General features: G+C 39.0%; 1 protein-coding gene across 2 annotated transcripts in view; it reads right to left on the reverse strand.

Moving 5' to 3' along the window:
* TMTC2 (transmembrane O-mannosyltransferase targeting cadherins 2) overlaps window positions 1–13473 on the reverse strand; it is a 389588-nt gene that overhangs the window by 330431 nt on the left and 45684 nt on the right. The gene's annotated exons all lie outside the window — the stretch shown is intronic.

Genomic DNA, 13473 nt, shown 5'->3' on the forward strand with positions numbered 1-13473 from the left:
TGACACATAAAATTGTAAGATACATAAAGCATACATTGCGTGATCCCGCAACTCATTTTATGAGCTACTGTAACCTTGAATCCCAAACTAGACAAGGGCTGCCTAACCTCACTTGTGAGCACAGATGTAAAAGTTGTGTAATAGAGGTCTGTCTGCTCTATTTTACCACTTTACATTTAGTATTTACTTTTTAATTGAGTAAAAAAAAAGAAAAAAACACTCTATTTTTTAAGAAAAATTAAACTGACCAAAGAAAGCAATGATACATACATAAAAGTTAGCTCTGAGGATGAAGGTAGATCCAATCTTAAACAATTAAAAGTATGTCAATCAGGTCCATTAAAGTTACAAATGACAGAAGCCAACTCAAACTGGTTTACACAAAAAAGAAGAACGTATTGCCTCATACAACTCATGATGTATTCAGACTAGGCTGTCAGGATTCTGTATTTCCAGCCCAAACTTGGCCTTTGTCTCAGGAATGATAAGAGTTCCCACCAACAGCAGGCCATCTTGCTTACTCCTAGCTAAGAAATTCCAGGGGGGTAAAATGTTGGTCTCCTTTCCAATAATTCCAACAACAACAACAAAAAATCCAATAATTGGTCTCATTTGACCAGTATTAGTTACTTAACCATTTACTGAGTGGATAGGAGATGGGTCCCTTGTCCATTAGAGCAACCCCTCCTTAACTACACAGACTGAGAATATAGGACAAAAAGGTTTCCCAAATGAAATTCCAGATACTGTAAGGAGAAGAGAAAGGGGACTGATGCTGAAGAAGCACAAGCAACAAGACAACCACAGTCAACTACTGCTCAATACCTTAAAAGAACGAAGGAAAAACACACTGAGCAGTTCAGCTCACCTGCCCAGTGCTTCCTCTGTAATAAGGTGCCCAGCAATCACAATTTAAAGATATTTGCCTACACCACCAAGGAATCTGAAGAATTTTTCACTCAAAGTGACTGCAAGTTGGAATGTTGGCAGGCATTCCAAGTATAAGAGCAGACCGATGAACTTCGACTGTGAACTCCATTTCGAGGAAGCTTTCACTTGTGAAAGCTGCTCATGGATCGTACTTGGAAGAGAATTATGCCTCATATGACACCTTTGTTGGAGATGCTTTCTGTAGCTCATTTAACGTATCCTCAAACACACCTGTTGACAAGGACATGAGTGCAGTTGTCCTGGACTTTGATATCAAGTATCAAGAAAACCCAATTTCCAGGCCATGTATATTCAGGAGTGCTTTTTCACATTCCAAAATGATACACTATTGCATGAACTGACTCAGCTGCAGTACTTCTTTAAAAGTATAACCTAGGGGTGCCTAGGTGGCTCAGTCAGTTAAGTGTCTGACTCTTGATTTCGGCTCAGGTCATGATCTCAGAGTGGTGAGATCAAGCCCCGCGTCAGGCTCCCCACTGGGCGTGGATTCTGCTTAAGATTCTCTCTCTGCTCCTCCTCTCCCAATAAATAAATAAATAAGTATAATCTAAACATATAATTTGGAAAGTTTTATTCTATCAATAAATTAGCAGAGCCTATTATTTTAAGTAAGAACTATCTACTTCTTATAATACAAAATTGTTAAGCCTGACACCCCCTGAGTTCTTTTGTTGTTTTCTTAACACAGTGAATTAAAGTACTCGTGAGAAAAATCAATAATGGAATATTTGCTTCTAGAAAACAGAGTGCATTTAAAACAATGCAATTACTCTTGATTATTATTCTCTAAGAAATGCCTTAATTTCTCCATCTTCTCTCAACTCATTTCTGATAAACAAAAGGCAGAATAATGGAAGTATGAGCAAATGTCATTCCTTTGGGGTACCTTCTAGATAGGTTGATTCCCAGGCATAAATCTCAAATCTCCTGATTCTGGTGACATCCCCATTTGTTCCTTCATAGATGTAACTAGGATCCCAGAACGTCCCAATACATGGCAAAACATGACCTACTCAGACTCTAGAGAATCTGCTCAGTGACGGCTCTAACTCCATAGAGCTTTTCTAATTAACATAGTACAATTTATTTTTACCTGTATTTCCCTAGGAGGGCCAACGACTTTCATCACCATAAGACATCGGCTGACATTTGAAATCAATTAACTTTTGCATCAAAAAACTAGAAATGCATTTTAGAAGATCTTCGAAAATTTAAACAGCTTTACACATTAATCAATTGGGTCTCCCAGAGAATTTAGTATGCCTATGGCTATTTCACAAGAGAGACCTAAATTTTCAGAAGTTATGTGTAAAGTTTTCCTACCTTCTTTGAAAGAAACGCGCTTTTGAAATTTTCTTTTTTTATAGATCCTTCTTGATTCAGCAAACAGAAATGAATAACTATTTTGCTAGTCGGATCTCTCCAGTCAAAATTATTAAGCCACACAACATATAAAACACTGGCTAATATGAAAAAGTAGTTATAAACCCTTGTTACAATAACACTGTATTTACTTTTAAACTTCAGCCCTCCACACAGTAAAGCCACATATGAGAAGTCATCGAAAGGATGTTTACATGTGGTCATTCTTGTTTTTACAAAACTTCTTCCTTCGTTTAAAAAAAAAAAAAAAGCTGTTTTGTTTTCAGCGAGCAAATTGGCATAATAGTATCAAGACTGCAGCAAGGATTCATATGTACACATACAAAGATTCATATGTACACATACAAGGATTCATATGTACACATACAAAGATTCATATGTACACATACAAAGATTCATATGTACACATACAAGGATTCCTATGTACACATACAAGGATTCCTATGTACACATACAAAGATTCCTATGTACACAAAGATTCCTATGTACACATACAAAGATTCCTATGTACACATACAAGGATTCCTATGTACACATACAAAGATTCATATGTACACATACAAAGATTCCTATGTACACATACAAAGATTCCTATGTACACATACAAGGATTCCTATGTACACAAAGATTCCTATGTACACATACAAAGATTCCTATGTACACATACAAGGATTCCTATGTACACATACAAGGATTCCTATGTACACATACAAAGATTCATATGTATACATACAAAGATTCCTATGTACACATACAAAGATTCCTATGTACACATACAAGGATTCCTATGTACACATACAAAGATTCCTATGTACACATACAAAGATTCATATGTACACATACAAGGATTCATATGTACACATACAAGGGTTCATATGTACACATACAAAGATTCATATGTATACATACAAGGGTTCATATGTACACATTCATATGTATCCTGGATGGCACAGTCAGCTAACCAACCGACTGGGTTTCCGCTCAGGTCAGGATCTCAGGGTGCTGAGATCGAGCCCCTCATGGGGCTCTGCGCTCAGCCTGGAGTCCCGCCTAGGACTTCCTCTGACCCTCCCTGCCACTCCAGCCTGCGCATGTGCTTTCTTTCTTCCCCCCCTCAAATAAATAAATCTTAAAAAAAAAAAAAGACTGCAACAACAACAAATGATTTCCTCCCTGTACATTTAAAAAATAAATAAATAAACTTTACACGGTTAATCTATAGAGTTACTTGGTTCCTGAGTGTAGGAGGGCAACAGCGAAGAGTAGACAAGATAAGCAGCTGACAGGACCAACTCCATATCTGGTATTTACTGGAAATGAAAAACCAGGAGGTCACCAAGGTGTATGCCTCTATTCTGTTGGCTTAAAAGAGCAGTGCTCGTTCAAAAAGATGATGAAAAGACCCAGAGAGAGAAACTCTCAGCGTAGCAGCCCTCAAGGACGGCAAGCACAATTGATGTAGGTGACTGGAGCCTGGCGCCTAATGACAGCAAGGCAGTAACACCTGATGTGGGAGATTTCAAAGCCAGTTACTTCACCTCCCAGCACAGCTAGGAGTGGGAATAAAGAGAAGACAGAGGAGATGTGTCTCAATGTATTGCTAATACAACCCCCCAAAGTCTTAGATTATTATTCATAAAGTTCATTGCTCCTATTTAAAGCAGAACCGTATTGTAGTATATATTTTCTTTAAAGTTCTAAATCCTAGATGTTGTCTGATTTCTACTAAGGTATATGTTGATATTATGGAGTCACACAGTCCTAATTCAAAATAAATTTGCGGGATGTAGTGGTTGGTTTTTATGAATTCTTTAAACCAATATACCAAAAGAGTGGCTAGCTGCTCCCAATTTTATGCTCACCAGAATATAAACAGCATATTAGTAACTCAGGATAATCTCAGCCACGAGATTCTTGTAACCAACTAGCGAGAACACAAAACAAAACCTGCCAATAAATGAAGAAATTGATAGTCTATGGGGGAGTGTATCTACTTAATAATTCTTCTGTAAAAATGTTTAACTTTACCAAAAAAAAACAAAACAAAACAAAATCAGACTGCAAGTTAAAATGGAATGCCCTTTTACTCCTGTAAAAACTACAGTAATTTTGAAAACTAAAAGCCAATAATATTGGTTGGAATAAAGCACATACTCAAAACACTCTGGAGACAGTGAAAATTGGTGCAATCCTTTTTGAAATAGCTTGGAATTCTGCTCACCCCTTTTAACACAAACCTATCCCTAGAAACACCCTAAATATGTAAAGATCAAAAACACATATCCAACTCCATACAACATACTTGTTCATAATTCCAGATACTCTTTGTAAAAGGGAAAAGAGAAAAGCACTACAAAAGAGTAATAGTAGGACCCAGTGTCAATAAGTTACAAAATTCATATTTTAATTATGTATTATATTTTATAAAATAGTAAACACTGGCAAATTTGCTAAAACCATACTTTCAATTTTTCCTTCTTTAAAAGGACTAAAAATGGTATTGAAAGTGTCATAGAATTTAATATATTCATATGCATCCATATATATTCATGCATATGAATATATTCATATATATTCATATGTATATTTGTGTACATTCATATTTTCATATAAATAAGTAATACTCATATTATACATGATTTCTTCAAGACTAGCCACTCTAACCTATAGCTTTTCCACTAAGAAATGATTTACAACAGTTTCAAAATAACTTTTTGAACAGTTTCCAAAATAACTTTATACTTATTATTTCAGAAACCTAGAATTATGCATCATTCAGCCTCTAAATTTAACATTACTGCAGAAATTTGTTAACAAAAACCATAATTCTTATAGCTCATTGGTAGAAATTACAGGCTCTAGCTAACATACACATGAAAAGATGCTCAACATCAGTCATCATCAGGGAAATACAAATCAAAACTATAATGAGCTATCACCTCACACCAGTCAGAATGGCTAAAATTAACAACAACACAGGAAACAACAGATGTTGGCAAGGATGCAGAGAAAGGGGAACCTTCTTACACTGTTGGTGGGAATATAAACTGGTGCAGCCACTCTGGAAAACAGTACGGAGGTTCCCCAAAAAGTTAAAAATAGAACTACCCTGGGGAGCCTGGGTGGCTCAGATGGTTAAGTGTCTGCCTTCAGCTCAGGTCATGATCCCAGCATCCTGGGATCGAATCCCACATTGGGCTCCTGGCTCAGTGGGGAGTCCGCTTCTCCCCCTCCGTCTTCCTCTCCCTCTGCTCATGCTCTCTCTTTCTCTGTATCTCTCTGTCTCAAATAAACAAAATCCTTTAAAAAATTGTTTTAAAAAAATAGCACTACCCTAAGACCCAGCAATTGTACTACTAGGTATTTACCCAAAGGATACAGAAATATTTATTTGAAGGGATATATGCACCTGATGTTTATAGCAGCATTATCAATAATAGCCAAATTATGGAAAGAGCCCAAATGTCTATCAAGTGATGAATGGATAAAGAAGATGTGGTATATATATGTGTGTGTGTATGTATATATATACACATACGCATACATATACATATATATATAATGGAATATTACTCACCCATCAAAAAGAATGAAATCTTGCCATTTGCAATGACGTGGATAGAACTAGAGAGTATTATGCTAAGCAAAATAAGTCAGTCAGAGGAAGACAAATACCATATGATTTCACTCATACATGGAATTTAAAAAACAAAACAAATGAACATGGGGGAAAAAAGAGACGCAAACCATGAAACTGATTCTTAACTACAGAGAAAACTGAGGGTTGTGGGGGGGATGGGTTAAACAGGTGATGGGTATCAAGGAGGGTAATAGTTGTGATGAGCACTGGATGTTGTTATATAGGTAATGAATCACTAAATTCTAATAATAATAAACCTGAAACTAATAGTATACAGTATGTTAACTAACTGAAATTTAAATAAAAACTTAAAAAATTTAAAAAAGAAGAAGAAATTACAGGGTCTTAAGTCACACATGCATTGGTGTAAATTCCACCTTCACCACTTGACCTTGAGCAAGTTATTTAACTTCTTTTTAACAGTCTCCTCATCGAAGAACTTGGAATTTGTTCATTCATTATCTACTATTTACTAAGCACATACCAGGTGCCATAATAAATACTATCCTAGGATTTAGCTTAGAAGAAGAAAACAAAGTCACTGCCCTCGTAGAGATTACATGCTGGTAGGATAATATCTCAGAAGGCTGTGCTGGGGAACTAGAAAAAAATACTTACGAAGCCCTTTGTGAGGTGTTGGAAACAAGGATGCACTTGAAGACGGGATTGATAATAGTTATTATTATCTCACAGGACTGATGCTAGCTATAATTATCTCACAGGATTGTTGTGTGAAATAAATGAGCTAATTCATACCAAGCACTTAGCCTTAGGTTAAAAAGATCTCTATATATCAGCTATTATTACAAAATAATTAACTTTATGATTATCTCTGACACAATCTCTATTCACTGGCAGTGGTAGGTGAGGAGAATGAAGAATGCCAAGATTTTTTAACTCCTTTAAGAAATGACAAACCCTGCGGTGCCTGGGTGGTTCAGTCAGTTAAGCCTCGACTCTTCATTTCCGGTCAGGTCATGATCTCAGGGTTGTGAGATGGAGCCCCCCTCCCCCACTCAATGGGGGCTATGCTTGAGATTCTTTCCCACTGCCCCTCCCGCCCACGCAGGCATGCGCAGGCGCTCTCTCTCTCAAATAAATAAATAAATCTAAAAAAAAGAAAGAAAGAAATGGTAAACCCAATGTTGTTTCAGGTCACCACTCAAAAACGTAAGGAAAAGATGTCAAGGTCCATCTCACCCCTTCATGTCAAATCACACATGCTAGTTTCCAACATTAGCCTGCCTGATTGGTCAGCATTATAGGAAATACATAACATCAGTCATTCTTTGTTTAACTTTTAGAGCTCAATGACAGAAAACTTAGGAGGAACTTCATAATTTGAACAAATACAATTAAAGGGATAAAAAAAACGAAGTGTCCTTTGTGCCATCACACAAACATCTGAATTGGCTACTGTATGTTTTTCTGTGAGAACCATTCCCTTTGTCCATCTTTAAAAACGGCTTTAAAATAAACAGCTTTGATCTGTTACCACAATCTTAATCCTCTTTCCTGAGGCACTAAACTTGATTCTGCTTATATCTGCTCCCAGAGGCACAACAAGTAAGGCTGCGGGAGATCAAGAGAAATGGAGCCCCCCCGGGACCAAAGGCACGGAGACACTGGATTCTTTGTGCTGAGGCCGGGCCTCAAATTCAGGAGTTCAGCTACTGCACAAAGAAAGCATCAGGGCTACAAGGTGGAGCTGTAGCCACATTTTTAGACTCACATGTGAGAAGCCAAGCAGGTAGACTGTCATAAGCCAAAAAACAAAAAAAAAAGGTTTGCTGTCTGTCTCTCTCACTGGAATGTAAGTCAAGAAGGACAAGGATTTTGTTTTCTTGCTATGTGAATACAAATGAATGAATAATAGTTTCTAAAGTTGAACCAAGTCCAAGATGAAAGAGTTTGGCCGATCTTAATTGTTCCCAGCATTAGAAGAAATGATAATTATGTGGCATGATGGAGGCGTCAGCTAATGCTACAACGGAAATCATATTGCAATGTAAACGCATCAAATCAGTCTGTTGTATACCTTAAACTTCCACAGTGTTGTATGTCCTATAGGTCTCAATTTAAAAAAATAAAAAACAAGTTCGGCACACTCAAGAGAAATAAGAGCGATTCCATGGTAACACGGGACCTCTGGGCAGGAAAGGAAGATACGAAAATAGAGAAGCTCACACTCCACCTCCTCCGCAGCCGACACACTCCAGGCCAACACCACAGAGGCTCTACACGGAATTACTATGAAATCCGCAAAGAGTGGAATTCACCGGGGCATCCTATTTCTCAGGTTCAAATAAAATAAGAAGCTACGCTTTTCATCATATCACTTACCTACCTCTAAAAATAACATTTAAAAAAACAAAGTATGCTTAAGCATAAACTATGTGCCAGGTTTACATGTTTAAAAAAAAAAGGGGGGGAGGTCAAATAGCTGCTATCACTAAGGATGCCCGAAAGAAAGTGCTAAATGTGTCTAAAGTTAAAAAGAAATAACCTGTTATAATAATACTGCAAACAACAGCAGAACCATTGCGAGAACTCAGCCATGGGTCAACTTAGAAAGTGTCAAGATTTTACGCTGGCCAACAAACCAGTAGTGCACACCACACTGTATTCCATGTGTTAGAACCTTTAGATAGAAAATAATAATGCTCTCTTGAAATTACCTTTCTTTCCTACTCCTTTCCTTCCTGACATTTGGCATTATCACAGAGAAATTGCCATTATGTAGCTTTACACTTTGGTTCCCATTTAAAGCTAAACCACTGAGAGAAACATGGAAAAAACACTGAAACCTGAATCAGGATACAAGCTCCTATCCCAGCTCTGCCATTACCTCACGCCAAAACCCGGGACAAAATCTTAACTCTTCTGGACTTCTGTTTTCTCATGCATACAGTTAGGATATTAATGGTAAATCTAAAATTCCGTTAATGTTATCCAACTCTTTTTTTTTGGGGGGGGGAGAAAGTAGGTCCTTAAACTGGAATTGATGAAGAAGGGTCTCTAACATCTCCTGGCATAGAGAAATGACCACCCTGTCTATCTGCAGGTGTGTGTTTGTTTTCTTTTTTTTTTTTTTTAAGATTTTATTTATTTATTTGACAGAGAGAGACACAGCGAGAGAGGGAACACAAGTGAGGGAGAGGGAGAAGCAGGCTTCCCGCTGAGCAGGGAGCCCGATGCGGGGCTTGATCCCAGGACCCTGGGATCATGACCTGAGCCGAAGGCAGACGCTTAACGACTGAGCCACCCAGACGCCCCTCGTTTTCTATTTTTACAAAATAAATTACCCCAAATGTAGAGGCCTACAACAAGACAACTTTATTAGCTCACAGTTCTGTAGGTCAGAAGTTCAGCATGACTTCGCTAGGTTCTCTGCTTAGAATCTCATACAAAACCAAAAACAATGGGCGCCTGGGTGGCTCAGTTGGTTAAGCGACTGCCTTCGGCTCAGGTCATGATCCCGGAGTCCTGGGATCGAGTCCCACATCGGGGTCCCGGCTCAGCGGGGAGCCTGCTTCTCCCTCTGACCCTATCCCCTCTCATGCTGCTTCTATCTCTCTCAAATAATAAATAAAATCTTAAAAAAAAAAAAAAAAAAAAACCGAAAACAAGGTGATGGCTATCCTGCCTTCTTCTCTGGAGGTTCTAGGCCAGAATTCACGTCCATGCTCATTCAGGTTGCCGGATTATCCTGTTTTCTTGCTACTCTGAGACTGACATCACCATGGTCTCACTGGCTCTCAGCAAGGAGCCACTAGAAGCCTTCTGCGTTCCTTCTCACATGGCCCCTTCCATCTTCAACCCAGCAATGGCCTTGTGAGAAGAGTCCCTGTTAGGCTTGGAAATTCTCTGACTTCATCTTCTGCCACTGTTAAAGAAAACTCTCTGCTTTTAAAGGGCTCAACTGTTGGGGTCAGGCCCATTTGCATAATCTCCACATCTTAAGGTCAACTGATTTGGGACTTTAATTACATCTGCAAAATCCCTTCACTATAGTACCTGCATTCATGTTGGGTTGAATAGCCAGGAGAGGGGAACGCAGGGGAACCATCTTTAGAAGTCTGCCTATGACATGTGGTGTCTGTGCATGTGCGCATGCGTGTCTCTCCCCTTCACAAAGCTGGAAGCCATGGCCATTTTTATATCCCCATTACACACATAAGTGCTGAAAAATGATGTGTCCCATATCTGTCCAACAAACTACCACCCATTAGACAAAAACACACATGGCGCCAAATGCTCTTAATTGAGCCCTAGAAACTCAAGATGAAATAGAAATGCAATGTACCTACCTCAAAGCATATATTTTAAATACTTTATTAGACAGATAGATAAAATGTTGATGATGGGGGTGCCTGGGTGGCTCAGTCGTTAAGCGTCTGCCTTCGGCTCAGGTCATGATCTCAGGGTCCTGGGATTGAGTCCCGCATCGGGCTCCCTGCTCGGCGGGAAGCCTGCTTCTCCCTCTCCCACTCCCCCTGCTTGTGTTCCTGCTCTCGCTATCTCTCTCTCTCTGTCAAATAAATAAATAAAATCTTTAAAAAAAAAAAAAAAATGTTGATGATGTTGGTTGTTTCAACACAAATGCTAGATACAAATCAACAGCTAAATAACTGAGCAAGTGAGGAGAAAGAATTTTACAGATGCACATGCAGTTCTTAGTTATTCCAAAACTCTAGTGTCCCGTAGCTTTTACTAACAGCTACAAAAGCTCTTTTTATCACTAGAAGAAACTTCTAATACAAATGAAAAAACCTCTATTTAAGAATCCTTAAATATATTCCATAATGTTTTCAGTAGCACAGTAAGACAGGCAAACAATGCTTTCTCTACAGCCAGGGCCAGTAAGTATTACAATTTAGGATCAGCACCTTGAATAAGTGCCGACAAGCAAACAGACTGCCCATGTAAAGAACAGAACAAAAGAAACCAATCATTCTGCCACAGTTCCTAATTCAGAAGGCTGAAGCATTTTGCAGTACTTCTTGAATTTAAAAGGGGGAAGGGAGGTTAAAAAATGTGTACTATATTCCTAGATGCTCTGAATAAGCCACTGAGTTAATACCAATTCAAATAATTTATTCCTTAGCAGCTATTTGCCTGTTCTGCATCTTCATAAAAACAAAATGGTATTTTTTTCCCAAAGCATAAATAATCCCATTCTTTTGCAGGCTGATGTGACATCTGCATAAAGATAATTAATTCCTATCTTCCGCTATTATCTATTTGTCCGCTACCAAAGGGTAAGTGGTGTTTTCTCTAGGCTCTTGTGTGCTAATGTACAATGTTTAGTGGTAATAAGCATTTTAAGCTACTGAAGAGCAGCTTCAAAAGAACATGAAATTAACTAAACATACATCACAACACTGTGCTATTTACAACCGGCTCCCATGGATAATGAAACTTCACTTAGGACACCCTATTTCTGTTCAGTCAACACATTTCAAATACTATTAAAGGGATCACTACCTGCAAAGGACCTCAGCTGATATAATTTAACTTTATCTTGTAACACGGGGGGGGGGGGGGTGTTACAGCATTCTCCGTGACAGTTGTCTTTTCAGATACTACAAAAGAGCTGCAACAACTGTTATCTGTCCATCTCCAGAACAACCAGATAAGATTTAAACATCATGCACCGCACGGCAGGAACTGCTTTAATTTGGGGTTGTCTGAACTCTGCCTGAAGAATGAAAAAATTAAAGGGCACACACATGAACAGAAGGCAAAATAAATCCCCATTGTGTTTTTCAAGATGCTCACTGGTGCCTTATTCTTTTTTTTTTTCTTCCAGCAATAAAACAAGATCCATACTCTGAGTATTTCTTCAATCTGAACCTGAGATTGTAATATCTTTTGTATATAGTCTTTCACAACAAAAGGAAAGCCAATGAGTATCAGGATCCCCCCTCAAATACGTATGAACTTCCCTCTTTAGAAAGTTAAATTACTAGTTTCATTAGCCTGAAACATGATCTTTTTCCGATATACAGTAGAGGGCACTTTCAGAGTTGGGTTTCAGATGGGAAAATAGCTATCTGAGCTGAGACTTAATATTTGTGTGGGTTCTGCTGGTGTCAGCCCCAACCTTCATCTGCCCCCTGCTCCCAGCCACATTCCAGAGAAGGGTCACTACGTGGTGCTTTTTGACACAGGAAAAGTAAGTAGGTTTGCCGGTGGGAGTTCTGTAAAAGTTTATGTTGCCTCTATAAATAAAAACAGTTTTAAAGACCTGGCAGATGTGCCCCTTTCTATGCTTTGCCTCCCCCACTCTCTTTGCTCAGAACATGGACCTGACAGTCCCAAGGGTAGCAACCACTCTGCAAGAATGAGGAGACATGCCCGAAGATCCAAGCCAAAAGGTGGGGCATTAACGACCACCTTTGGCCATACTAGATTCATGAAGGTCTCCACAAGGGACACAGTGAACCCAGAATTTTCTGCGACCTCGGAGGGTAAATATAAATGTTAAGAAATACATGCAGACCGAAAGGAGAGTACTAGGATCCAAATAAAAAGATTTGTCCAGGTTCTCTCCTGAGAAAGACAAAACTACTGGCATCTCAGTAATCACTTGTCCTGATCCCATTAATAGCAGCCACAGGAACAGATGAGAATTCCAAGGGCTTCATGCAGACCTAAGACCCCATCTCCCCCTTCCACCCCATGTCCCACTTTCTCCCCCCATACACTCACATGACCTCTTGAAGGAGAGCACACAGGAAGAAAAACCTGAGAGTCTCCCCATTTCACCTAAAGATACAATTTAATTCTGTTGCACCGTTTCTTCTACTTGACTTTGTAGCGGTCCCTTCCCTACTATCCAGGAAGCATAGAAGGCCAGATCAGTTAACAGAGTAATAAAAAGTTCCCATTTTTTCACACATCTGGGCCAAGATGAAGTAATTTAGTCAAGCACTGAAATTCAAAAGCAGCAATGCTACCCCTAGGAAAGCCCTCCTGAGAGAGAATACAAATAAACAACTTTTTATATTTGAAAAGTATGTGTAACTGGATATTAAAATAAGAGTTTTAGTTCAGACCTCAGATGATAAATATCAGATACACAGGGAGGTGTAAACCAAAATGCAAATTTCCAAGGAGGTGTCACAGAAGTATTTGACCCCTTGCTGATTCAGTGGGTACAAAAGTGTCAGGTAACAGACTGAGGAGAATAGGAGTGAGTGCCACCTCTTTCCCTTCAATGGAAAGGAACCTCAAGGGCACTTTGAAAGCTTATTATATTGCCCCAGAGTTGGAAGCCACCACTTACTAGTGTCCCCAACCTAAGAAATATCAGGGGGCCTGCTGCCACACAGGAGAATGCTGTATCTGGGAAGCACTGGACAGTTTGCCTTTCTAAAAGGACATCAAAGATGGGCAAAGATGTGGATTAGCAGTGGATGTGGCAAAAGAGCCAGCTTGGAGCCATTCCGAACCCTTTATAAGAAGACCACCAGGCAGGGTCACCAATAGAGAGA

The sequence above is a fragment of the Phoca vitulina genome, unplaced genomic scaffold (genome assembly GCF_004348235.1).
Source record: "Phoca vitulina isolate PV1807 unplaced genomic scaffold, GSC_HSeal_1.0 scaffold76, whole genome shotgun sequence".
Classification (NCBI taxonomy): domain Eukaryota; kingdom Metazoa; phylum Chordata; class Mammalia; order Carnivora; family Phocidae; genus Phoca; species Phoca vitulina.